Genomic DNA, 25,480 nt, shown 5'->3' on the forward strand with positions numbered 1-25,480 from the left:
GTGTTTATCGATAAGACGCGATCGCTTATTTTTATCTTCTGAAAGTCGAATCGATTTCAATGTTTATATTGGTGTTAGTTTATTTTTGTCGTGACATTTGTTGAATTATGGTTAGAGGTCTATTTTGGCAAAGATGATACCTATTTCTTGCTTAATTTAACTTTAATGGGCTGTTGTATATATAAATGGGAGTATTGCTGTATATACAGACTTTACTAAAGTTTCACTTCTGTTATAAAATTTTAAAGCTTTTATCCTTCGGGAAAATATCTTCAATAGTTTTTTAACGTTGTTTACTGTAAAGTTTGTTGTTATCTCCCGGGTGGTGCAGTACACAAGGTTTATTCCCAAGTTAGCCACACCGTGCAGTAGTTAGTTCTAAGTGAATTCCGTGTACACTGTCGCCTCGGATTTTTACTCTTCCCTGAGTTTCATTAGTTGAGTAAACTGACGCGGTGTGTGTTGACTGAAAATGAATACAACGTGTTGGCTAAAAGCTATCCAGTTGCCATATTGGTTCTACTAACAGGTGAATTTGTACGTCAATTAACTGTCACGGTCGTCCAAAAAACTAAGGTGTATTTCTGTTTTGCACTCCCTAAAACATGTTCGCAATAAACTATGGAGCTTAGCTGATAGTAATGTCAGTTGTCGGGTGTCAGTGTTGCATCCATTTGGATTATCAGTGGGCCGTTTATCTTGACTAGCGTCTTAGATAACGCGGTGATTTGTCTATTTGTAGTCGTAGACCTTCTCCGATACCGAGCCTGTTCTATTTTCGCACTGGTGGGGACTTTTCTTCAGTTGGTCAAAGGTGAACGTGAGATTTTATATTTGCAGTTAATTCTGTTATTTTGATGTTTAGTAGCTTGTTCTAACGGTGGCTATAAAATTTGATATTTATTCTGTGCGCAATCGTACGTTCTTTGAAAAATAAAGTCTGCGTACTTCTTTCGCCATTTGTACTCGTATAGAGTATTGTATCATACAAGCAAGTTATTAATTATAAATGAAAGTCAAACTTCTATATTAAGTCTAACTAATCACGAAGCCAGCCTACCGAAATATCTTCTATTATTTAAAGCGGATCTTGTGACCTTTGGCTGTTGAGGTGTCAACAACTATCGAAAAGGCCACAGATGTAGGTCAGTCTGTAAGTAGCTCAGCTTCGGTTTGGTGACCCGCCTCCTAAATATTGCACCTGAAACTTTCAGCTTGCACTTTGTTCATTACCAAAGTAAACTCAGTTAACCTTTGTCCCGCGAACAATATTACACACTCATTATTCAACTTGTTTCAGTAGTTTTTTTCAAAGTGCTGGATGTAATTTGCTCGCAGAAAGCACATTAATATGTACGCGTGAAACACTCTGGCGGGTAAAGCAATTATAAAAACGTATGCGGGGCCAAAGCACTGGTGGCTGGGAATTTGTAGTGTAATATGTTGTAAGCTGATAAAACTGCACTCGTACGACTCATTATAGCGATAGGGAAAGTAGCTCATGTAGTCTGTTCAGTCTGATATAGGGTTTATGTATGCATTTTACTAATGGTAACACGTGAGTGGTAAAAGTATTTTTCTCCAATAGTTACTCTATAATTAATTTGTCCATCCCATTGGTTGAACTTTATTCTGTTTGGGAAGATTTTCCTATTCCGCAATCCCACGCAGTCTACAAATAGCGGGAACATTGAAAAATTCCCGTTAATCGTCAGCGCAGTGGATCGTGCTGCAACACTATTTGTGCACTCATCAATCTCCGCCACGTGCGCGGAATATAGTGCTGTTCCCGATCAACGAACACCTAATACTCGAACCAGAAGGTTTTTGCTAAAGTTCGAAGGTTGATGATTTAACACCTAGTTTATGTAACAATTTAGATATTATCTTTTGTGCCTTTAACTTCAATTCGTTTAAGGAGTATAGATAAGACACCAAACACGAAGGTTGGGAGAAAGAGAACTAAAATAAAGAGTAAGGCACAAAAATTGCGCGTCCTGAATAAACAGTCACCACAAAGGAGCCTGGAAGCCTCGAAACATAGCGAAATTTTGACATTCAGAATATCTTACTTTGATGATATCATGGTGTCTACACCGTGAATTTAAATGAATGTATTCATACTGCTGTTCTAAGGGAAAACTGTGTGTTTTGAAGTGGTTTTTAGGAACCATGAAAATTCTCTTTTAGAATTTTCTTTTATTTCCATACAAAGAAAGCTTCGAACATTTCTAGATTAGCAGTCTAAACTTAGCTCTTTATCTTTAGCCGTCGATTATAGGATCTTGGGGCCTCCCTGTTTATATCTTCAAGGCCAAACGTGGCGTGTCATGGCCTTCGCGACAAGAACATCTATAAGCTCCAATTACTTGCGTTTTTATTTCTCGTCAGCGGTTTTTGCTTGCGACCCCCTCCCCCCCCGATGCAGGGTTAAGGGCTGAAGAAATTATTGCATTAGCATTTGCTTCACGAAGTAAATAAGACTGATAGAATGTTCTACAGACACGTTATATGCTGTAGGGTAATTTTCTGACTTTCAACGTTCTTATCATGACTTCAGAAACAACTTTAAACTCTAATATTGAATGTTGTATGCTAAAGTGTATGTTTGGTTTAAGGTTTACGTGCTGCCAGGCAAGAATATATAACTTTCAGACGGAATCTATTAATACATTTACAGCTGTATATAGTTTTTATCCTCGCGAACTACACACAGACAAGTCAAGGTTGTGTCTGTAATCAAAACTTATCCGTACCTGAATAATTTATTCTTCGTACTACATTCAGACACAAGTTTTCTCAAACGTTGGTTTTACAGATGTTTTTATAGCGAATTACTAAAATTTTTGGTGGTTCAATAAAATCTGGCTATAAAATAGTTGGAGTTATTTTTGTTCTCGGAGTGTGTTCTGTTAAGTTCCACTCGTTAACTTTTGATGGAATGTTACTATTGGCTATCTGGCATGATATCCACAATATGGAGATGACTTGTCAATATTTGATACACCGTCCAAGATTAAGAAAAAGTTTACCAAAGGTGGCCAAGCTTCTACAGCCTGGCCACTTTATTTACTACCCAAAATGTTTTAATATCAAGCGTCTTACATAGTTCAGTAAAGAAGGCGGGAATACGTCATCAGGTTAGCCCAGGCGCGGCTGGAACTTACAATATTAGCGCTCTTTTGTCTACAATCGCGATGATCTAATACTCTAATTAGCTTCAAAGTATTTCGCCCGGAGTTAATAAATCTTTGTTAGTGTGGAACAAAGCGTTGTTTGGCTAGATTTACTTCTAAGAAGACGGTTTCCCTTTATTTAGTTTTCCTGTTAGACGTGTTGTGTAAAGATAGCATTGTTAAAGGAGATTAATGATGTAGACAAATAGCCTATTAAGAAAAGTAACGCGATCGCTTGTATGGTCACGGGAAGCTCGGATAGACTCAGTTAAATCAACTCATACATTGAAGAAGAAAAACCTCCTCATTCTATAACACAACGGACAAGCTTCGCAGACCACTGTAATTTATAAAGAAAAGAACCTACATTTTATGTAGAAAAATAAATTAAATTTACATACAATTTCTCACTAAGGAGGTAGTTCTAATTGGGTAACGTTATTAGCACTGCGGTTTATTTTACAGAAGAAAACTTGCTAATTTCCATACTGTTGGTTAATGGTTTAACTTGACATGCCGTTATTTAATATTAAAATCAGCGCTTAAAACTTTTAAAATTATAAATATTTGGCAAGTCTCCTAGCACAGGTGTTCAAAACGACAGTTAGTCATATTTACGTTCACAATACGCTTCCATTCATCTCATGTTACTATGTTTTATCAATTTACGTGAATATATCGCGTAGTGGAAAATCTGTGGGTGTTGGCAGGCGCGCCCTGGCTGCAGGCCAGCGCGGCCGATGTTAATGTCAAGAGCACTCCCTCGCTCGGCTGATTACACCCTTATGTCACATATCATAATTATACACACATGGATTTATGAGCTCATCTTAGAAGGCTTAATATGAAAGAGAGAACTCAGCAGAATATAACCTTCTCCAGAAAATCAAGTTTTCTTATCGAATATGCATGTCGTAACCTATTATGTGTACATTTATTTACTTCTCACTGGTACAAAAAGCTGCAAATGCTTTTTGGGCATGCTTCTTTTGTGACCTAGACGAGTCGGATAATATTTCATTTGTCAAAAGCGGATAAACTTGTGCCAGAAAGTGATTAATATTTTATTCCACATGCGTATCTTGCTATCTTATTCACCATTTACATTTTCTCTCAAATATTAGCGTATGTTTTGTACAAAATACGAGAAAGTAACATTTGTAGGGAATAAGCGAAGTGCTCGGCTTGAACTTAAACTTGAAAAGAACCACGCAAAGCACATAAATATTCCGCCATAACAAATAGCGTCACTATCCTTTGGCTCCGTCTCACAGAGATAAAAAGTGTGCTCCACAGAGCGTGGTCCACTTATGTTGCCAAGTGTCACCATAATAGGTCAAGAGCGAACTTAAGTTGTGCCAGAGAAGGGTGCCTCAGCATTCGTCCGCCGCGGACGACACCGCAACTATTCGCTTAACGTCGCTAGCCTGATTGCTTTACTTAAACACCGAACTGGAACTTCGGCACTCCTAACATTCCCTTACACATGTACCTACGCGAATTGTTTCACATACATTCAATTTATCATTCATTACTATTGTCAAGAGGGTTTCCACGATGTTGATGTAATATTAACTTTGTTTATATGTAGGGAAACGAAAATTGTATTCTGTAAGGAATTTCGGCGGAGTCACGAGTATTAATTCTGTACACTTGATCTATCATAAACAAACGTATCTATCATAATCATGTATTAGCAGTACGTTTTTCCAAGAAGAATATAAATTGGCAGAATAAGAGAATACCTGAGACATGCCTTATGAATATTTACCGGGGACAATGCTGGAGCGAAAAAATATGAGTAAAGTGCGCCCCGTGCTGGATTATGTTTGTTCTAGTGAGTCGGAGTAATTGGAATAGCGTTTTTGTGCTCCGGCCGCATATTGTAGCCGGGGGCTATTAGGTCACGTGCCGCACTCATTTCATATTCCTTATCACGAATAATTGGCTGCTCCCAAATTGCATACTATGCTGTTGTGGCGGCAGCGAAATACATCTATTATTTCATTTTGTTAGTTATACTAATTAACTTTCTTAATTCGTTTCAGGTAAGTTCCAGTTATTATAGTCAACACCACCATAAGCCGAAGTCGGATGCATGTTTCAAGACCAGGTTTGACTTAACAATGCACATAACTTCTGGAACTGGTCTTGTAGAAACCATAGATCAAGTTAGCTGAAATTAGCTGGCTGGGAGCCAGTGCTAATATGAAATCTTTAGTAACCGCTACTTTTAGTTTAAGTTATAGACCAACATTTAACTGGCAGTTTAATCGTTATAAGTATAAATAGCTTTAAAATTAAATATGTGGTCATGTAGCAAGTTTCTAATTAAGATCAGCGAGTGTCCCAAGTGCTGAACATTTACTGAAACAAGTGAGGACAGATCATAACGGGCACGTGTTCGCACTCCGACGGATGCCATTCAGCCACTGAACCGAATAAACTGGACTATAAACCCCACATGTCTACTGGAGACTTAAAAACTTGCTTAGTAAGCCGCGATTCGTTGAGCCATCATAAAATGCTGCTAACAGGACCCTTCTGCTTAAGACAATAGAGTTTATATTCCCATGGCAGGGTGGTAGTGTATGGGGTATGGTAAGACAGCGACCTCCAGCGGCCATGGTGTGCGCCCTTGGCAGGTTGCCAACCGTTACAGGCAATGTCAATGGCATGAACCAAATGCCATGCTCGCTTTTTGGCGTTTTACTGGCCGCATGGGACTGGTTTGGACAGAATTGGTTCCTTGTTGCTACCCTATATTCAGTTATCTGAATGTAACGAAGATTTTCGCGTTTGAAAGGTGTTTTTATGGTGATAACAGCCATGAAATTATCGTACAGCTTAGTTAATGTTTTCCGTGAAAGAGTTTATGCGAATTATACTGTTACTACCAAAACGGGAGTTATTTAGCACCACCTACATATTTGGTTGGTCGCCTCCAACAGGTATCTGTGGAGATCTAAGGGGGAGGCCTATGTTCAGCAGTGGACGTCCTATGGCTGAGATGATGATGATGACCTACATATTTCAAAATTTTACTTATTAAATTCAGAACGTTGTTTGTATGATGCTGATGTAAGCCTTGTTATAGTACAGTAACTCCTGGATTTCACAATGGATTATATCCGTATTTCACTCGGCGTTAAACATTCTTGTCTTGATCTGTCTTCAGCCTCGAAGTTGAAGCAAATTGTCATTGCAAATTGACCTATATTAGGCTGCACGTGCTGCGAAATATTCAGAATATCCGAAGGCTCTATTATGCTCATGATCGGTTCGACTTGCCGAGGCAAGCGTGGAAATATATTTGACATGGTTTCCATTGTAAAATGGTTGCTGAGAATCTTTGAACGGCTTCCCGAAGCCAACCGTCAAGTGTTGCGCGAACTTTTAAGAAAGGCTTTGTTCTGTAATAGGCTGAGTACAGTTTGTTGTTTACTTATTAGACTTGTGGTATTTTAGGGTAAAGTAAAGTAAAGTAAGGGTGTTTTGTGGTTAGATAAAATTCGAAAATCAGTTTTGCCGTAATCTTTCACCAGGAAAAACATAAGGGACATGATGTGTTACATTTAATATCTGAAGGATTTGGTACCAATAATATTTTATTAATATTGATTGACAACTGCAGGCCAGCAATTAGAAGGTCAGAAGCCTCAAATGTACCGTGTATTGGTCACAGAGAGCTACCACCAGCGAGCGAACGAATTTATAACGACGCCATATCTTTATGATGGGATCGGCAAACCGTCATAAAAGACGATAACAACTGTTTATGTAGCTGCACAGTATTTCTGTGTGCCTACCATAAAAATGTTATGAGTTCCAATCTGTTTATTGAGTTTTTGGACAAGTTGGCGCGCTTTTTAGCAAGTGAAATATGTAGGCGCGAGCGTTACGTGCCCTTTGGAAAACTTATCGATGTCAGTTACATTACTGCATGGGCTCCAATATCTTTCTAAGGCGTACAATAAATATTTGTACACAGTTTTTCCCAACTTTATGGGTATTTACTTCGAGCTCAGTGGTTCGTATAGGAGATTTGTGTTGTAATGCCATCAGGGAGCGAGTATCTTTGCGTTGTCATGAGTATCGTTCATTTGTTTATTGTCGTGGCAAATCTTCGGTCAATGACCCCTTTAAGAAACGTTTTTTCTGAGCAGTTTGGTTTGAACAAGAAATGCAAGTCGGAATGATAGGTAATCATGCGTTCGCAGTGAAAACTGCGGGCCCCATTAGAACCTCGTGACCCATTTCAGAATTGCGAATTGCGTGTGTATGCGTCAGGCGCATACATTCTGTTTTACTGCCGTATTAACAGCCTCCTTATTTAGGAATAAAGATTCACATAAAACAAATTGTCGCTCGTTATGACTGCATTTTATTGACAAGAGTCTGCCAAAGTTGTTTTTCCTAACATTTTACCCAGGTTTTCTCTAGACAAATTTAATTTGGTTGCCATTTAATTTTTCCATCATAAAACCGGATGAGGGTGTTTTTTACACAATATTGTCTCACCGGAAGGCGGGCGCCCGCCCTAATCGCCATCAAATGGCTGTTTACGGTCCGCCCCGCGCCGTTCTCATCAAAATACCTTTCGGTCGTTACGGTAGGTCTTTTGATCTCAGTATTTATTGTGTTGCTGCATTAAATGAGATGCGAACCACCAACGTGGGTTAGGTTTAATGGCTTTTCGTAGATTATTGAGCAAACCTGCTTACAAATACAAATTTGGGCGTAAGCAGATAACCGCTCATTGTGGCGCTGAATAGGAAGATACGCTTACGATACATTTGACGTGTCGCGCGTTTACTTAAACGGATCGTGCGAATTGAATAACGTCTCATTTGTCGAGCTCAATGTAGGCTGTACGTGAAAGGCATTTACTTGCATTCGAGTATTTCAATGTCTTTTTTTTCAGGGACGACATTTTAATTCGTAATATTCAGCATTGAATTTTCCTGTTTGTGTCCCTACCCAAACACGAGTCGCATTATGCATATGAACTGCAGCTGCCGCTAAAATCCTAGTTCAGAGCTTTAAACATTAAATTCTTGCAGCAAAATTAGCCGGTAACCGCGTACAAACCGGTGAAATCTGGCAAGTTCCACGTGCGCCAGTTAGCGGTTTACTTTGCGTTTGTTTCCGCCAAGTTTGCGTCCCAAGCTGTTGGTACAGCCTACAATATGCTTTGCGAAAATATTTTGTACAAAAATAAACCTAACTATGTCGCCCCTGTGGTTTCCGTGCTCGGTAATAGTGGCAACACTGGTGTCAAAGTGTCAAGTCGTGAAAAAAACGGCTCCGTGATTTAATATTTTAGAAAAATAGTTATTTATTGATAATCGTGTTTAAAATCGTGTAATATAGTTAATAAGTGTATGTAACAGTGTTGTTAATATGTTATTGTCGCAAATATTGAAAATCCAAAGCAAATGTAATTGAGTGAACCAGCTGTCAAACGGACAATTTGAAATCTGGGGAGTATTTTGTTTTTCTTTTATAATATTATTGTATCTCTGTGTTTATACACTATACAAACCACTTAAGTACACTGCTCATTGTTATGAGCAACGTCCCTCCACACACATCGGCTCAGTTACTGTCTCCTTCTGCTTGACAATATTGTGGAAGCAGAATCGACGACGTTAACGTTTGCCGCAGACATTCAAACACTTCAATTATTTAATATATACACTCATACAACTACTAAGTATAACTATACTTTTCCATGATCAATCCTTCAATGTATTTCTATTAACTTCTGTTCTGTGTCAAACTTACAAACCAATTCCTTTGTTTGTACATAGTCAGTTTCACTTTTGTTTTTTCTAAATAAAGTCAAACTTTTGTGTTTAATGTAATCTTCCTTAACTATAGTCACTTATCTTGTTTAAAAAATATTTTTTAATATTTTAATATTAATTCACCCTACCCACTTTAATTTTTATTTTTAGTTAAAATTTCTTATGTGTTTTTTTTTCTTCTTTTTCTCCTAGTTCTCATTCTGTTCACTATTGCTCTTCCCTGATTGTGTCCTAAGAAACATATTTTGCCTGCCACTAAGCTGTTTCCTGTCACATTTCAGATAACTGAACTCAAAGTTTACAAAATGACAACCAGGAGGGCCGCTATCAAAGACTTGGAGGACAAGCTAAGGGCCACTCTAAAGGATCTTGAGGCATCAAGAACACTGTGTAATCAGTTACTGCAGGAGAGGGAGGACAGCGAGGTGGAAGTGAAAAATGTTGTCGACAAAAACACAGTCCTAAAAACTGACCTGGCCGAGCTGCACATACAGCATATGGACCTTCTAGACCAACATAACCAACTTCAGGCATTTGTATCATCTTTTCAGGAATGTAGTGAAACACATGAACTTACTTTGAGACGTATAACTGATCTCGAGCTTGAACTAAGTGAGGCCTACAAGAAAATATCTTCATACGAGTCTGATTTAGCTAGGGATCAAACTTCTGACACCCTCAATCGTTTCACTAAGTTAGTAGGAAGTACCACAGCTGTGAGCAGCTCTGCTGCAATTATAGATCTGACCGGTGATGATACCATCACACAATGTCCTGTAGTATTAAGTAATAAAAAATTTAAGAAGTATATTAAGTATAACAAAATTATTAGGAAGTGCCGTTTAGCATTAAAAAAACAAAGTAGGGTAAAAAACTGTGTTAATCTTAGAAGAGATAGGGTAAAGCTAGTCCAACAATTAAAAACCTGTTCTCTTGAGCTAGAACATTGCCAAGTTTCTCATGACTTAGACATAAAACAGTTGCATGAACAATTAATTGTGAAAGAAAATTTACTATCTGATATTTTCAGGAAATATGAGGAATCTCAACACGAACTGAGTATGCGCTTGTTGCAGGCTGGTAAGCTAGTGGATCTGGTGAAATACAGTGCAGAGAGATATGAGTCACTAACTACTAATCTTTCCTGTACCCGTGCTCACCCAATCCCAATCCCTGAACCCCGGCCTGTTACTACATTACTAGACCCCCCTCATACTGTTCCAAGCATTCACAACACTAAGCAACACAAGTCAGTCTTATTTACAGATAAATTTGGTAAAGGTTTAGGCTCATTTATTCAACACTCACTCCCACAAGAACATATTGTAACTAGTTACTGTTACCCAAACCTACACTTCAACTACATAATAAACAAGATAGTTAATACACAGTTTGATGCTAACACTACACTAGTTCTTTTGATAGGCAACAGTCTTGATGTAATTAAAAGTGACATTGCTAATGGTATCAACACCTTATTAAAACTAAATTTAAAAAGCATTATGATTTGTGCACTTCCATATTCTGATTGTTTTTCTGACACTCAAAATAGTTATGTTCATACTCTGAACAATTTTATATACACATTGACATGCTGTCATAGGGACAAACTATTATTCTTTGACACTAACAAGTTTGTTAGTGAATTTCACTTGAGTAGGGAAAGTATGTTTTTCCCTAATAAATATAAAGATAATATAGCTACATTGATAGCATATAATATTAACATTGTCATAGCCAACAATATGACAAAATGTAGGATAAGCGACGAGCCAGTATTGACTAGTTATTCTAACAATACTGTGATTGATTGTTTAAACTAGATTCTAAGACAATAGAAAAGCGTAGCGACAACCTCATCCTACTTCATCAGAATGTAAACCGCTTTTCTGGCAAAATATTAGATATTGAACTTTTAACTGATAAGTTTTCTATAGATATACTATGTCTTTGTGAGACATGGCTCAAGCCTGAGAAAATGTTATTTAATATTAATAATTTCAAGGTTGCTAGTGTATTTAATAGGGTAACTGCAGAGGGTGGGGGTACATTGATATTGTGTAAAAATAATTTAAAATTTAAGGATAGAAGCGACATTACTTCGAGCTCTGTTGATCGCCTGTGCGAGGTAGCATGTGCAGAAATAGGAAGTCATTTATTCTTATGTGTATATAGACCACCAGCAAGTACCTTTTCATTATTTCTTACAAATATGGAGGAAATACTTAGGAAGATTTTTAAGTCAAATAAACTAGTTTTCATTTGCGGTGACTTTAACATAGATATATCTTCTGAATCTTCTGATAAATATCAACTGTTATCTCTATTTCAATCTTTTAATTTAAAACATTTGTTTAATGAACCCACTAGAATTACACCATCTTCAAGTTCATGTTTAGACAATATTTTTACAAATTGTGTGGTTCAGCATTCTTCCATTATTGCTGGTGTGAGATCGGATCACTTGGGGCAGCTTGTTAGCTTTCCTGCTAATAAAAACACTCCGTCAAGCATAGTAATAAAATACAGAAAACTAACAGACAGAACCTTAGAAACGTTTAAAAATAATGTTGTCAATAAATTATGCAGTAGTTTTAAATCAGAGGACTCGAATACTAAATTTAATAAGTTATTTAACACACTTTGTCTAGAATTTAATAAATCATGTCCTATTAAGAAACTAAAAATCGACAATAAATTAAAATTCAACGAATGGTGTACAAAAGGGATTAGGATAAGCAGAGATGTATTGTATAACCTGTACCGAGAAAAATCAATGACATCTGATAAATCTTTTCATGATCATGTACGGAACTACTCTAAGGTATTCAAAAGTGTATGTATTCTTGCAAAGTCTAAATCAATTAGTGACAGAATAACTAAATCGGATAATAAAATAAAAACCGTTTGGAAAATAATAAATGCGGAAACGGGTCAAATTAAAGTCCGGGATACCGAACTATCGTTAACGATTAATGATGCAACTGTGTCGGATAATGTGCAGGTTGCTAACGCGTTTGATAATTTTTTCTCTAATGTACCAGTAGAGGTTACTAAATCACTTAACTCGTCCTCTACACTTGCAGAGTCATTACTAAAACAAAATTTTACTAAAGAAGTACCGGATTTCGGATTCCATTACATAACTTTTAATACAGTAAAAAAAGCTTTTAAAAACCTTAATTTAAAAAAAACGGAAGACTTATGGGGCATCTCTGTTAAAGCCCTGAGCTCCGTGATTGACAATATTGCACCAATACTCAGTCAAATCTTTAACTCATGTATAGATGAAGGCTCCTTTCCTGATTTGATGAAACACAGTAAGGTCATTCCAATATTTAAGTCAGGTTGTAAGAAAAATCCGTCAAACTACAGACCCATTTCTATTCTCCCGGCTCTAAGTAAAATATTCGAAAGGATCATGCTTGATCAGATGTTAAACCATTTCAACTTAAACGATATACTGCACGACCGTCAATTCGGCTTCACAAAGGGTAGGTCCACTACGGACGCAAGTGCGCGGTTAGTCACTCAGATTTTGGAAGCCTGGGAGAGTTCGCAGGATGCCGTCGGTATTTTCTGTGATCTCTCCAAGGCGTTTGATTGTGTGGACCACGATACACTCATTTCTAAGCTGAGACACTACGGCATTCGTGGAAAATCTCTTGAACTTGTCCGGTCTTATTTATCCAACAGACAGCAAAAAGTGGATGTCTGCGGCTCAACATCTTCGGGGACAGATCTATGGCATGGGCTCTCGCGAATCTCTTAGAGAATTCTTTAAGGAAATTAATATACTTACTTTACCTTCCTTGTATATTTTTGAAAATATTATGTTTGTTCGCAAAAACATCCATAAATTCACAGTTAAAAGTGACATTCACCAGATAAATACACGTAACAAACATAAATTAGTGGTTCCCAAGTTTAGGCTAACAAAAACAAATAAGTCGTTCTTAGGGAATTGTGTACGTTTTTATAACAAGCTACCTAAATGTATCCTTGATCTCACTGATAAAAAGTTTAAGAATGTAGTTAAAAACATTTTGATTAAAAAGGCGTATTATAAAATTCAGGATTACATTAATGACAGTGATGCCTGGCGTTAAATTAATATTGTTTTTTCTTTTTCTCTGCACATGTGGCTTCCCCGGCGACCGGGACACGGGAGTGCCTCCGCCCAGACCAGCCAAGCCCAAGCCAGCAAGACCCCAAATTGCATTATATAATAACTTGGTTACCCAATATATTTTTACTTTGAATTGTATAAATTATTTTTCGAGTAACGATTGCACTAAAATTATTTTGTATAATTTATTAATACATTTTTAGCTCAATTTGGATTGTATAACATTCTCAGGACTAGATAGAAAACTGTATGTTTGTAATTATTTTTATTTTCTTTTAAAAAGAGTGTCCATGGAGTTTCTTGCCGGTTCTTCTCCATGAGACCAACTCTTTGGAACCGTGCACCTAACTTTGACGTTTCGAAAGAGCTTTCATAGGCCTATTTGAAATAAAAAATTTTGAGTTTGAGTTTGAGTTTGAGTTTGGTACAAATACGGAATTTTAAATTAGACCTGTGTGAAAAAAGTGGAAAACTACGCGTTTTTTTTACGTGAAATCGGATTAAGTACAATTTGAGCATTGGATTTAAGCTAAGGCTCTACAAAGGTGAAGATATAGCTACTGAATAATTAATTTAATTAGGAACTTTTTCTAAAATTGTATTTTGCAAGAAAGCTTTCCTAAGGATATTTTTACAAAATTCGTCTCGATTGAGGAAACTTGATGACCAAGGGTGTCGATATGATTACATACTACATGAAACAAATTTCGATAGTCTACAGATAAGCCCTCATTGTAACCCTCACGAAAAAACATACATAATATTCCAGATAGCTATCTAAATGGAAATGGTTTTTCAGATTTTTCTTTTGCCAAGATAAACTAGCGAGAGATAATAATTTGTGGAATGACCTACGTTATACAGTGGTTGGTATTCAGCGGCGCTGCTCTCGTTAGCACTGGCTGATTTGCTCGTTTTTGCTATCATACATGCACGCATGAAGATCAGAGAATATGAGACGAGAACTATTAACAGCGTCTAATATGACGGGTATATTGCAGAGACAACAATTACGTTTTGTGTTGATACTTGAAGAAGTCAGACATAAATACACTGAAGAAGCTAAAGGAGCTTTGTTAGTGTTCGGGATATACTTAACCAATATCGTACAAAGGACGATGGGCGTTTTGGTACCCTGTCCAACAGTGTTGATTCTAGTACCAGTGCGTAGGTCTTGGCAAGGCAAAAAATGTTTACTATGACGACTAGTCCCAAATCCTTGTCCATTTCGCGTGACATCGACTAATAGAATGTGTAATGTTCATAAATCATCAACGTAGATGTAGTTCTTAAATCCAACTGTATTGAATAAAAACTGGTAAAGTAACAAAAAAACAGGAATTTGGCCTTCTTAGAATGTTTGCCTACCGACTAAAAAAAGACTGTGCAAACCTTTGCAGTTCACGCAGAACTAGCTTATGTATTTGATAAAAGTCTTTCAGTATTTACAATCAATTAAGGTTGTTAAGTCAGGAGACGATGTTAACATAGTACATATTACGACTTAATCTTGCTCCCCAAGAGGTGCTGAGGTATTGATGAATTTATTCTTCAAAAAAGATGAATAGAAATGTTTTGAACTTTTGTCAAATCAGATGACGATTGTGTTTCCGTAGTATGACTCCATAGACTATTACAACCTTTAGATTATAATAGAGTGTATCTCAAACAATGTAAGAAGTCTATTAACTGAGTTTAAAATTATTATACTGACGACATATTCCTCTTCATGAATTTGCATATATGGATGACATACTTGTTTCTATGTAGATTCAATTTTTATCGTTACTCGGATCGGACAGCTAATTGAGGCAAGCCCCATACTTTTTATTATTCTTCACGTAAATACCTTTCAAATGATATATCATACGTTACTGTTGGAGCGGGTACCAAATCTCATACAAAGTGCCCATTGTCCTTTTCTGTTTGACAAGTTGAGTTCCTGAAAATGAAATTATTTTGTTCCTTCTTCAACTATAAATAAACCTCTGGATAACAGAGACTGTTGCTTCAAACATTAAACAAACTCAATAACTAGAGTTTTGAGTTAACCTGCGGCATATCTGTCTTATTTCCACGATCTGGGTTCATCCCTCGCAGTTGAAACATTGCCGCCGGCCTTTTTGTCCGCTCCGATGCCGCTTTTATCCTAGATTTTTTCCTACCCGCAATATATGTTTTCATTATACTGCGTAGTGATTACTTAGGCTATGGAGTAACAATGGCCTTCGTAATTGGAAACGTTATTTATAGCGCTTTTTGAATGTTTATGGTTTAGAGATACAATGCTGATAGGATGGATATCAGATTCAGGTAAATTCATTGTTTCCTTGTTTGATAAGGTATTGTTTATCATATTATGGGGGCTCTCGAACGTTCGCTCGTTTTCCTCTGACATTATGTACAGTTCAGTCATGGAGCATGACTCGGCAAAATTCTGGTGAAGTATAAATGTAGGTTAGAACATTTTTTGCAGGCTATGACGTCAGATCGAAAATCCAAGTGCTGGTATCGATCGCAGACATTCCGGCGGCTATGAATTCGTAACATTACGGAGGCTGAGCTCCATTGAATATGCACGGCGGGAGGTGCCGCTACAATCTGCACTAACATTGTCTGTCTTATTGATATTCCTGCCCTTGGCCAGCCATGTTATTTCATTTTCAATTTAACTATTCACAGTATTGAAATCGATTTGGAACAAATTGACTCGTTTCAGACTTTTATATTTTTATTCAGTGCTCGCTATCGCAAAATGGTGTAAATAATGTAGACCTTCACTATGACATAGCAATTCCGTCCGTATCAGAATGAAACTTCAAGCTGTTCACATAACGTAACTTATTCACACACATTCTAGTAGTACATAACGTGAAAATAAAAAGCCATGCCCAGACGTTTTCAGTACGTTTACCTCACCTGAGTTTATTTAACGACAAACAGCTGACCTTTAAAAGCCTGGGGCAAGTCATCAACCTTCGTACGTTTCTCTCGTACGGTGCGGCACACCTAGCCATATCCTGGCGTGCAACCCCTTCAGAGCGCTCGATATAACCCCCAATAAAGATAACGAGTTTCCTGCAAAACAACCCTGGAGATGTTTTTCTTGTCTGCGCTCTGTTTTACTATGTAGATTTGTCGGCGAGCCGCTTTTGTTTTATTGTTTAGATATTAGTGTAGGTTCTAACTGGTAAGCTTCATCATTTCGAGATATTGTAAAAGTTTTCTATAACCTTGAGGTGCATTATATAAATCTGGAGGAAATGTACTTCCATTGACCAGTGGATTTCATCCACTTTATTATATCGGGTGTGTCGTTCACAATCACATTAAATCATATCGCATATACTTTATGATATTCTATGACGAATTGTAAAAAAAATAACCTAATCCATTCAGTGGTTTAACCACAGGAGTCATTTTTCGTTTTTATAATTTACAACATCATGTGTAAAGCAGAGATAAAGTTAGGAGTATCGTATGTTTTGATCAGTTGACAGCTGTCAGTTTTCAAGGGAGAATTTCAGTTGTTTGTAATGATTGACTTTTATATGGTGTTCTAATTTTTGCACATTTTTATTCCATTTACTTTGTTTGAAAAAATCATTTTTTTATTTTTACGTATTTTTCTTTTATCTTTGTGTTAATTGACATATATTAACCAGTATATTAAAGCATTTCATTTAATGTGATTATGGACGACACACCCGATATAGGCTTTCTTGCCGGTTTGTCTCATTAGGATTCGTTTACTTAGTTTTGTACTTCATAATAATTGAACTCTTCCTGAATATCAGTTGATCCTAGAAAAGTAGGAAAAAAAATACTCATATAAAATTACAGTTCACGATCCTTCAATACGTAGTTACAAGTTGTTACACAACTGTTAAGTTTGGCACAAGCTACAACCTTCTCTGACCTTCCCACATAAATATTAGCTTTAAGACAAGTTTGACGCGCGGCTGTATCGGCAGTTGTTCCACTAAATATTGTTGTTATGTATTCTGGGAGTAGACTGGCCAGGTGTTGCAGGACTTACAAATAATAACCGTATTTCAAAGTAAGATTTGTTATAGTATAGCGGCTTCTATTTCAGTACCCCACAAATTGTTCATGACGGTCTTTATAGATGTAATAATATCAAGCCTATTTGTAGATGTATCATTATATCAATGATCAGAAAAGGTCCTGTTGGATTGAGGCTTGGAAATAGTCGTTTGTTTCCCAGCAAATAAGCAAAACGAAATAAAGGCCAAAGTTTTCTGGATCGTGCTATTGTAGTTTTGTAATAAATCTCTTTGAGCATTCGTACTGGTTATCCAGCATCCTATAACAATGAAAGTTCTTCAATTCTCTCCCGCGCGCCGAATACTTCTCTCATCTAGTTCATACTTTGGAATTTGCCTTTTAATATTTCTACCGTGAACACAGTTTTCTGGTTTGTTTTGAATCTATCAAAGTAATTGTTTCTGCAGTATTTTAATCATTTCCTTTTACACACGTACGTTGTAACTTTTTTGTTTCATGAATGGAGTTTATTTTCTATTCTATTTTTAGTCTCATAATATTGTAGTATTAATATGCCATTCCAATTCACATTATTTTATTAATTATATCAAAGAGCTGCATCAAAGTGTTTTAGGTACATTAAACAAGCTTTATTGCTGCTTAGCGAATTCCTGGTATTTCAGTGAGTATTTCATGAATGGACTAATGCAGTTTGCAATCGTCATCATGCAATTAACTTGCCGTTTGATGCTCAATTATTCACGTTTAATGTACTTACTCCCGTACTCCACCTGGTTTGATTTGACCCGTGTTTTCAATTGGATTTGTCGGTTAAAGTTTACTTGTTAGGCCGTTGTTTTGGATTATTATGAACCTCTATTTTTGTAACAAAAAAGGTACCGCATTTGAAACATGGGTTATAATTATCCAAAACTTGAAGGTTCTACCAATAACATATGTACTTTCTTCTTCTAACAATTACGCTTTACGTACACGGAACGAATTAAGCGTAACTTAGATGCTAACTTTTCGTATTCGATTTCGTAATCGAACTAAATAAAATTAGAAGTTGTGTCGGATGTGTTCGATAAACTAACTTTTTTAATGCTATATAGTTTGACCTTCTTTAGTCCGCTTGCCACGTGTATTCTACACCAACTTTAGAAAAATATACTATGCTTGTCCTACATAATTACTTATTTAGCATGGAAGATAACGACCTACGTCCTCACTAATTTATCTCCACATTCGACTCAGAGTAAAAACTTCACCCCCGCAATATAAGTACACCTTAGCCTTCAAACGTAGCCTTTCAGGGCTGCAATTTATCGCGAGGGTGGCTTTGAGTGCACCGCGACCGCCCTAATCACGTGGTGCTGGCCAGCGGCTCTTTTATCTCGGGGGATTATAGTTGCTTCGTGTGTGTGTGTGTGTGTGTGTGTGTGTGTGTGTGTGTGTGTGTGTGTGTGTGTGTGTGTGTGTGTCTGTATGTACGTGTATATAAGTGGAGCTTTTGGTTTTGGTTATTTTCAGTTCCACTCGCTATCGATTGAAACAACTAATAATGCACATGGAATCGTAGAGGATACTTTAAATTAGTGAGTCTGTTAATTGGACCATTGTCCACCGGGACGCAGGCGAAACAGCGAGAAAAAAAATAGTGTTACTGTATAAATGAATGAAAATGGGGAAAAAATACTGTGAATAGAATTTGCCGTTGGCAGCGCAGTTTATTATTTTTAACCCCCGACGCAAAAACGACGGGGTGTTATAAGTTTGACGTGTCTGTGTGTGTGTGTGTGTGTGTATGTGGCATCGTAGCTCCCAAACGGATGATCCGATTGTAATGCGGTTTTTTTTGTTTGAAAGTAATGTCATTCGGGAGTGTTCTTAGCTATGTTTGGTGGAAATCGGTTCAGGTCTTCAAGGTCATCAGCTCGTTTGTTAGGTGTGATAGGAATGTTACACGCCCAGTTTACTTGCAAGCATATGTGGGATCTGAAATTTGAAATACTAATGTCTTCTGGAACCACTGAGCTGGTCTGCTGTAGGGACACGAAGATAGGAGACGTAACCCTGAACTGCCTTTTAGTAAACCCATCGAGTTTGGGCTCATTGAATTTGTCTTGACTGGTTCTCTTCATGTTTCTAATTGACGAGAACCTGATGCTGGAAATGGGATGTGGCGGATGAAACCCCAGAATGGTATATAACCCTGGATCACCAAAGGTTAATCTTTATTGTTTCTCAATCTGTGCAATTCTCCCAGAGCCAGTTTGCCATGAGGATTGTTAAACAGCTTCCTTTGGCCGAGATCGCATATAGCTACCCCATCTTAAAATAAAATAAATTAAATGAAGGAAAAATTAAGTAGCTCCTTCAAAAAGCATGAAATAAAATTAAATTATAAATTTAAAAAAACCCCCGACTCAAAAAAAGTACACAATTATTATGACAAAAGGTTAAAAACGCTAAATCCCATAAAAAGCAAAAAATAACTTTTAACACTACGTAAGTACCAACTAAAGCATGTCAGACTAAACTAAATTTTGACGTGTCGGGGGACCGCTTTTTACCTTCAAAAATACTTACATAAATCAAATGATAGGTACCTACCTAATTACAACATTCGTATATAAAAAAACACGAATCTTAATTAGATAATTAGAGCGGTCCCCCGACACGACAAAATTTAGTTTAGTCTGACATGCTTTAGTTGGTACTTACGTAGTGTTAAAAGTTATTTTTTGCTTTTTATGGGATTTAGCGTTTTTAACCTTTTGTCATAATAATTGTGTACTTTTTTTGAGTCGGGGGTTTTTTTAAATTTATAATTTTATTCCGTGAACAATTAACTCGGTTGAGCGATTTCACCATCGGACAATAGATCTAACGTATCGAAAACCAACAGATTGTCCCGATTGGATGTTGAATTAATTTTAAAGAATTCAACGGTTCTATTTGTTTTTCATTTAATTTACCAACCAGTACAAATTAATGTTTTGCTAGAATTTTGTGAGCGGTTTAATGGTGTTGATAGCGAGTGCCTTTATTTGTTAAACAGAGTTTTGTCCGCCGGACGGACGTTCAAGTAATCTTGATGCTTCTAGTGTCTCGTCCCTGTTTCGATACGAGCCTTATCCTCTTAGTAAAGGCTATAATATGAAGTAGGTATTATGGGGGTTTAGTTGTCGCGACATGTTGACTTTTGCCACACAAAACATTCTGCGACTCATACCTTCGTAAAACAATGTAAAGCTATTCGCTTTATTATTCATTATATTATAGGATATGCTTTACAGTAATTAATAATAGCTAATAATTTAGCTGGCGTAGCAGCTCGTAGTTTGTAGCGCTACGAAAATTCGTAGCGTGTCTACGAGATACTACGCGGCTTTCGCCATGTAGTACCAAGACTTTATACACATTTGAAATTTACTAGTTTGTTTGTTCAGCGGTCTGATGTAGTTAGTAAAATGTTCGCAGAGTGCTTTTCTTGTAGTAATTGCAGTGGTAAACGATAACCAGCCGATAATGTGGCAGCTATCTTATCTGTGTACACATGCAGGTTTATTTAGGTGCCTCGAGTGCTCGCTGTAATTGTTATATAAATACATTGGGGACAAACCGAGTATTGATTGATTTGTTTCTCGAACATTGTCCTTTTTATATAAAATAAATATGCATTAATATTTGCACATCGACATTTCGTTTTGTCTTTTCCTATGATAGGCTAATGGGCGAGAATTTAACTAAGCAGCATCAGATAAACACGTATTCAAGTCCAATGAAATTAATTTAACTTTGAGTCAACGAATATTAAAAACCAGCATTCAGTTGCACCCGCAGTACATAACATACTATGGAACATATCACGCACATACTTCATGATCGTGATGACGTCATAGTCCACTCGAGAGCACCGTGCACGGTGATGCACTGACGCTACAGTGCACGTGGACTGCACTCGTATATGGATTATGGCAGATTTTATGGGAGGTAATACCCATCTTTTGTTGGTAGGTGAGTCATGGGTGACTGTGCTTTCGATATTAATTTTACAAATGTTTAGCACTGCGTTTTTTTTTTCACATTGTGCTCACTACTCTATATACATACTTAAGTATGGTAAATACTTATACATATAACCGAACATTAGAAGGTATAATAGGCATGATGACAATTTTTTAAATTCCTTTTTATGGTGTAGGTATACGTCTATTTTATATGAAAAATTATTAATTTTAAGAAAATGCGAAGTTTTTTTATCAAATAATTGCATTTTTCTCTGTCCACTTTGAATCCGGCGCGAAAACGCTTGTCAGTGTCATGTCGTCACTCGTGACGTCACGACTGAAATTACAAGACGCAAGTAAACAACGCTCGTGCAATAATTAAGTTTTTAGTGTTTAAAGTGCATAGGTGTTGTGGGGTCCCCCAGTGTAAGAACACATCCAAAACAACTCCTGATAAGTTATTTGTGTATGTTCCTCACAATAAAAAAATAAAAAACAAGTGGCTTATGTAAACTTGCAAGGCGAGATTCAAAAGCAATATTGCCCAGGGTACAACTTTATTTTTGTGAAGATCGCTTTGATGTAAGTTATTACATAGTTCTCTAGATTCTAGCATAGAAGTTTTTTTAATTAAGCTAATACACTTACATGGAAGTTTTTTTAAGTAAACTAGTATACTTACATGGAAGTTTTAACATTTCTAAATTCAGCTGAACAAAAATCTTTATTTGATGCCAAAAACTCTCCCAGCATTATGATATCAATTCTAGGCAAATTAGCGCTGTTTGCCTTGATAAATCCGGGCTCCATAACTCGTGTTACAAACAATTAATTAATTAAAAACAAAGATCGCAGTGGAAGTTCACATAACGAAATGTGACGTTCGCGCGCTTTCGCGCGAGTTGTTTTGAGAGATGACGTCACGAGCTCTGATTGGTGTTCAAGATATCATGGCGGATTGCCTTATTTCGTAATTTTATTTTATAAAAATACATATTAATCACATTATTAATAAAGAAAACAATGCGCGTTTTATATTCCAAGCTTCAAGTTTAATTTAATAAATATATTATTTTAATGATTTTTGATTACTGTCATCATGCCTATTTGTAGTTTGTAAAACCTTTCTTCATATGGAAGCTTTCTAACACAATCGAGATCATGTTGGTCATAAATAACACACATATTTGTTAGAAGTGGACCTAATCATAAAATGATTGTTTCTCAAAGATATATAACATATAAAAAATCAATAGTCTGTCCATATCGAGTAAACAATCTCGTATAGATTTGTTTACTTATTCACTTAGAGCTGAGTAAATATTCGCGAGTGCCCAAGTGTTTTACAGGCGCAAGCTCTGAATATGAAATGTGGGGGCCGAGCCGTGGGACGAAATTATTGCCTGGGGGCAGTGTCTTCGACTCCATTTATTTGAAGATTCCGTGGGCAGTGATGGAATTATTTATACACAATCGGGCCTTAATAGCGATGTATTACTGTAAACTTTTTTTTTTACCCTACGTTTGAGGGTCTGTACAGGAATTAAAGATAAGTATTTTAGATGAATAGTTTCCGAGTTTTTAGGGTTCCCTACTTCAAAGACGAACGAAACTTCCAAAAAAACTTTTTTAGTCTATCGATCAACCCTTCATTCTTTGTTGGTGATGTCGTGACTTAAATGTTGCAATGGATTACTGCTTTCACTTTTAAACCACAAAAAAAAACTCATTTGTACAAATACTTTATGAAGAAGATAAATAAATTCCTTCCATCTATTACTTTTGCATTGAACATTTTAAGCTTGTCTCAGAGGAACTTAGTGGAAAGTTGTAAGTGTCTGAGTTAGGAGCCCCTATTTGAATACACTTTGTGCCTACTTACGAACTTCGGGACTGTCCTCAGGCAAGGACAGTGACACAACGTTTTGAAATAATCATTTCAGTAATGGACTCCATTGTGTTCAACCATTTCATAAATACATTTAAGGTTTTTTTTTGTACATTTACAGATCGTTAACGGACATACCAATTCTAAAACGATTTTTAATATCTAGTACGCAGATTCCGTACATTTTCAAATAAGGCAACTCCGAATGAATTTGAATATAATGGTAACAAGCCAGAATATGTAATCCGCACGCAGATCTACTGTTTGTTCAGCTTATTAATTAATGGAATTTGTTTAAATTATACTGTGTGCGAAGGCAGTTATTTTGCAACGTCTACTAGTATTTAATTTGTGAATGGTGTTAATGAGGACACAAGCCATAAGCTTGTGGGGTCATTTATTACTTGTGTTACGTTATAGGTACTACGTAATTGATGAAACATTAAGTACAAATACGGTTAGCTTAGTGACGGTATGAATATTGAACTTAAGACCCTGAAATGCATCAGTAGATTACTAAGTAAAGGTGATCATAATATGATCTACCTGCATATTGGCATTTAGCGGACCATTTAACGTTGATGACATTTTTATGTCTTACCTTGACCGAAGTTATTGTGTTGGTGTTACATTTTCCTTCATACACCCAACTAGCCTTGTTACCGTGGTTTCACACGAGTCCCGTGGGAACAACTGCCAACTTACTCTGGAATATTGTAGCTTCCCAACAGTGAAAGATTTTTTCCAATCGGTCCAGTGGTATCGAGCCATTAACGTCCGAAACAAAAAGAATGTTGTATAGATTATGTTGTGTTATCTTAAAAATAGTTAAATGTATTCAAACAATACATTATCCAAGACTTTAGTTTCTTAAGCACTTGCAAGGAAATCACGGCCCGTCAGTAGCAGCACGCCTCCGAGACGATTGTGTGTCGAAACAAAGGGGGAGCGGGTGCATTCATAATTGCATTTCTTTTGAATAATACTGCCTCTGCTGCCAGCCTGCTCGAGGATATTGCAGCCTTTGTACTTTGTAGGCTTTGTGGGAGCAGCACTGTATCAGAATTATTTAAAAAACATGGATTTTTTGGAACAAAGCTCAAAGAAAAAAGATTTTTATGTGAGCATTCAAATATGTATAGTTCTGTTTTTCGTTATTTCGTATTTCTGCTCGTAGTTATTTTCTTGCAAAGTGATTAGTATTCCCTTTTCCTAATTATCATGTTTGTCAGCACTTATTTCGATCAAGTATTGGCGCTGAAAAACAGAATTTATGATGTTGTCATCGTATTAGCTAAAATTAAATACGCTAATATCAGCTGATATGAGTGAAGGTTATCGTCCCCCACACATTTTGAGGATTAGCGTATTTTGCGATGCATTTCCAGGAACAATAGATTTTACAATGTCATGCAATGCTGTAAACATAACGCATGGTGTTTTATTATATGCACTTAAAACTCCTACTCACACTTGACCACTTATTATTTTAATTATTTACAAACGCCTATAACCCCAACATAGTTGGGTAAAACGCCCGAAGGATGGATGATTTACAAACGCCTATAAATCAATACGTTTTTAATATTTATTATATTCCCGTCTAATTTGCGCTCTAATCCCGATTTATACAAACAGTTTTATTCAATACCATTGTATCGTCCAACGAGTTAAGAGTAGCATCAGTATTCATCATTTATTAACAAGACCCGGTACAATTACAATAGTTCGAGTCTGCATGTACTGCGGAAGCGGGCCCGCGGGGCGCGCTACAGCTTTCACTCCCGATGCAATATTCAATTGGAGCGCTGTCGTCCGCTCTACTATCGCTATTCAGTTAGTTGTGTAATGGAAGCAAGCTACATATATTGTTACAATATGATACTAAATATAAAAGCTTATTATTCAATTAAAAGTGAATAATCCTTTGAATTGTGTCCCTAACTTCGTCAACCCAATTGTTTGTACACAATTCATCTCAAAAAGTGTCAAAAGTTGCCAACAATCCATCAAACCACAGTAAGAATAATTTTATCTCAAAAAAGCAAATTGCTAATTGTGCCCAAATAGAAGAGAAATGTTTACTAATTTTCCACAATGAAGAACCCTGTCAAAATCCGGAACAAAGAGAGATTATAATGCTAAGTTACCGCAAAACATTCGGGGAGATTCGGGAACGTTCGGCTGAACTCGGCACAATAATCGCACGTAAGGGAAACTGGCGTGAAAACCTGACGGACAATTGTTTCTTATTACGCAGCCAGTTAGTTGCCTTTGAACTCGGATACTGTTTTATGTTATTATTTCAGATGAAACACCTCCCGCAATATTCGGTTTCTGTAGGCCTAACTTTGTATAATCGTCACTGCAGACTTTGTTTAATCAAATCTTATAGGGGTCCAGTACAGTTGTTTGAAATTCTAATGCTTCAAGTCTTTGAAGTTGCTGTCTTA

The 25,480-nt window shown here is 36.7% G+C and overlaps 1 protein-coding gene across 1 annotated transcript in view; it reads left to right on the forward strand.

The window, feature by feature from the left end:
• The window catches only part of LOC124634970 (serine/threonine-protein kinase SMG1), a 144,550-nt gene that overhangs the window by 27,167 nt on the left and 91,903 nt on the right, over window positions 1-25,480 (forward strand). The window lies entirely within an intron of this gene.

The sequence above is a fragment of the Helicoverpa zea genome, chromosome 12 (genome assembly GCF_022581195.2).
Source record: "Helicoverpa zea isolate HzStark_Cry1AcR chromosome 12, ilHelZeax1.1, whole genome shotgun sequence".
Classification (NCBI taxonomy): Eukaryota; Metazoa; Arthropoda; class Insecta; order Lepidoptera; family Noctuidae; genus Helicoverpa; species Helicoverpa zea.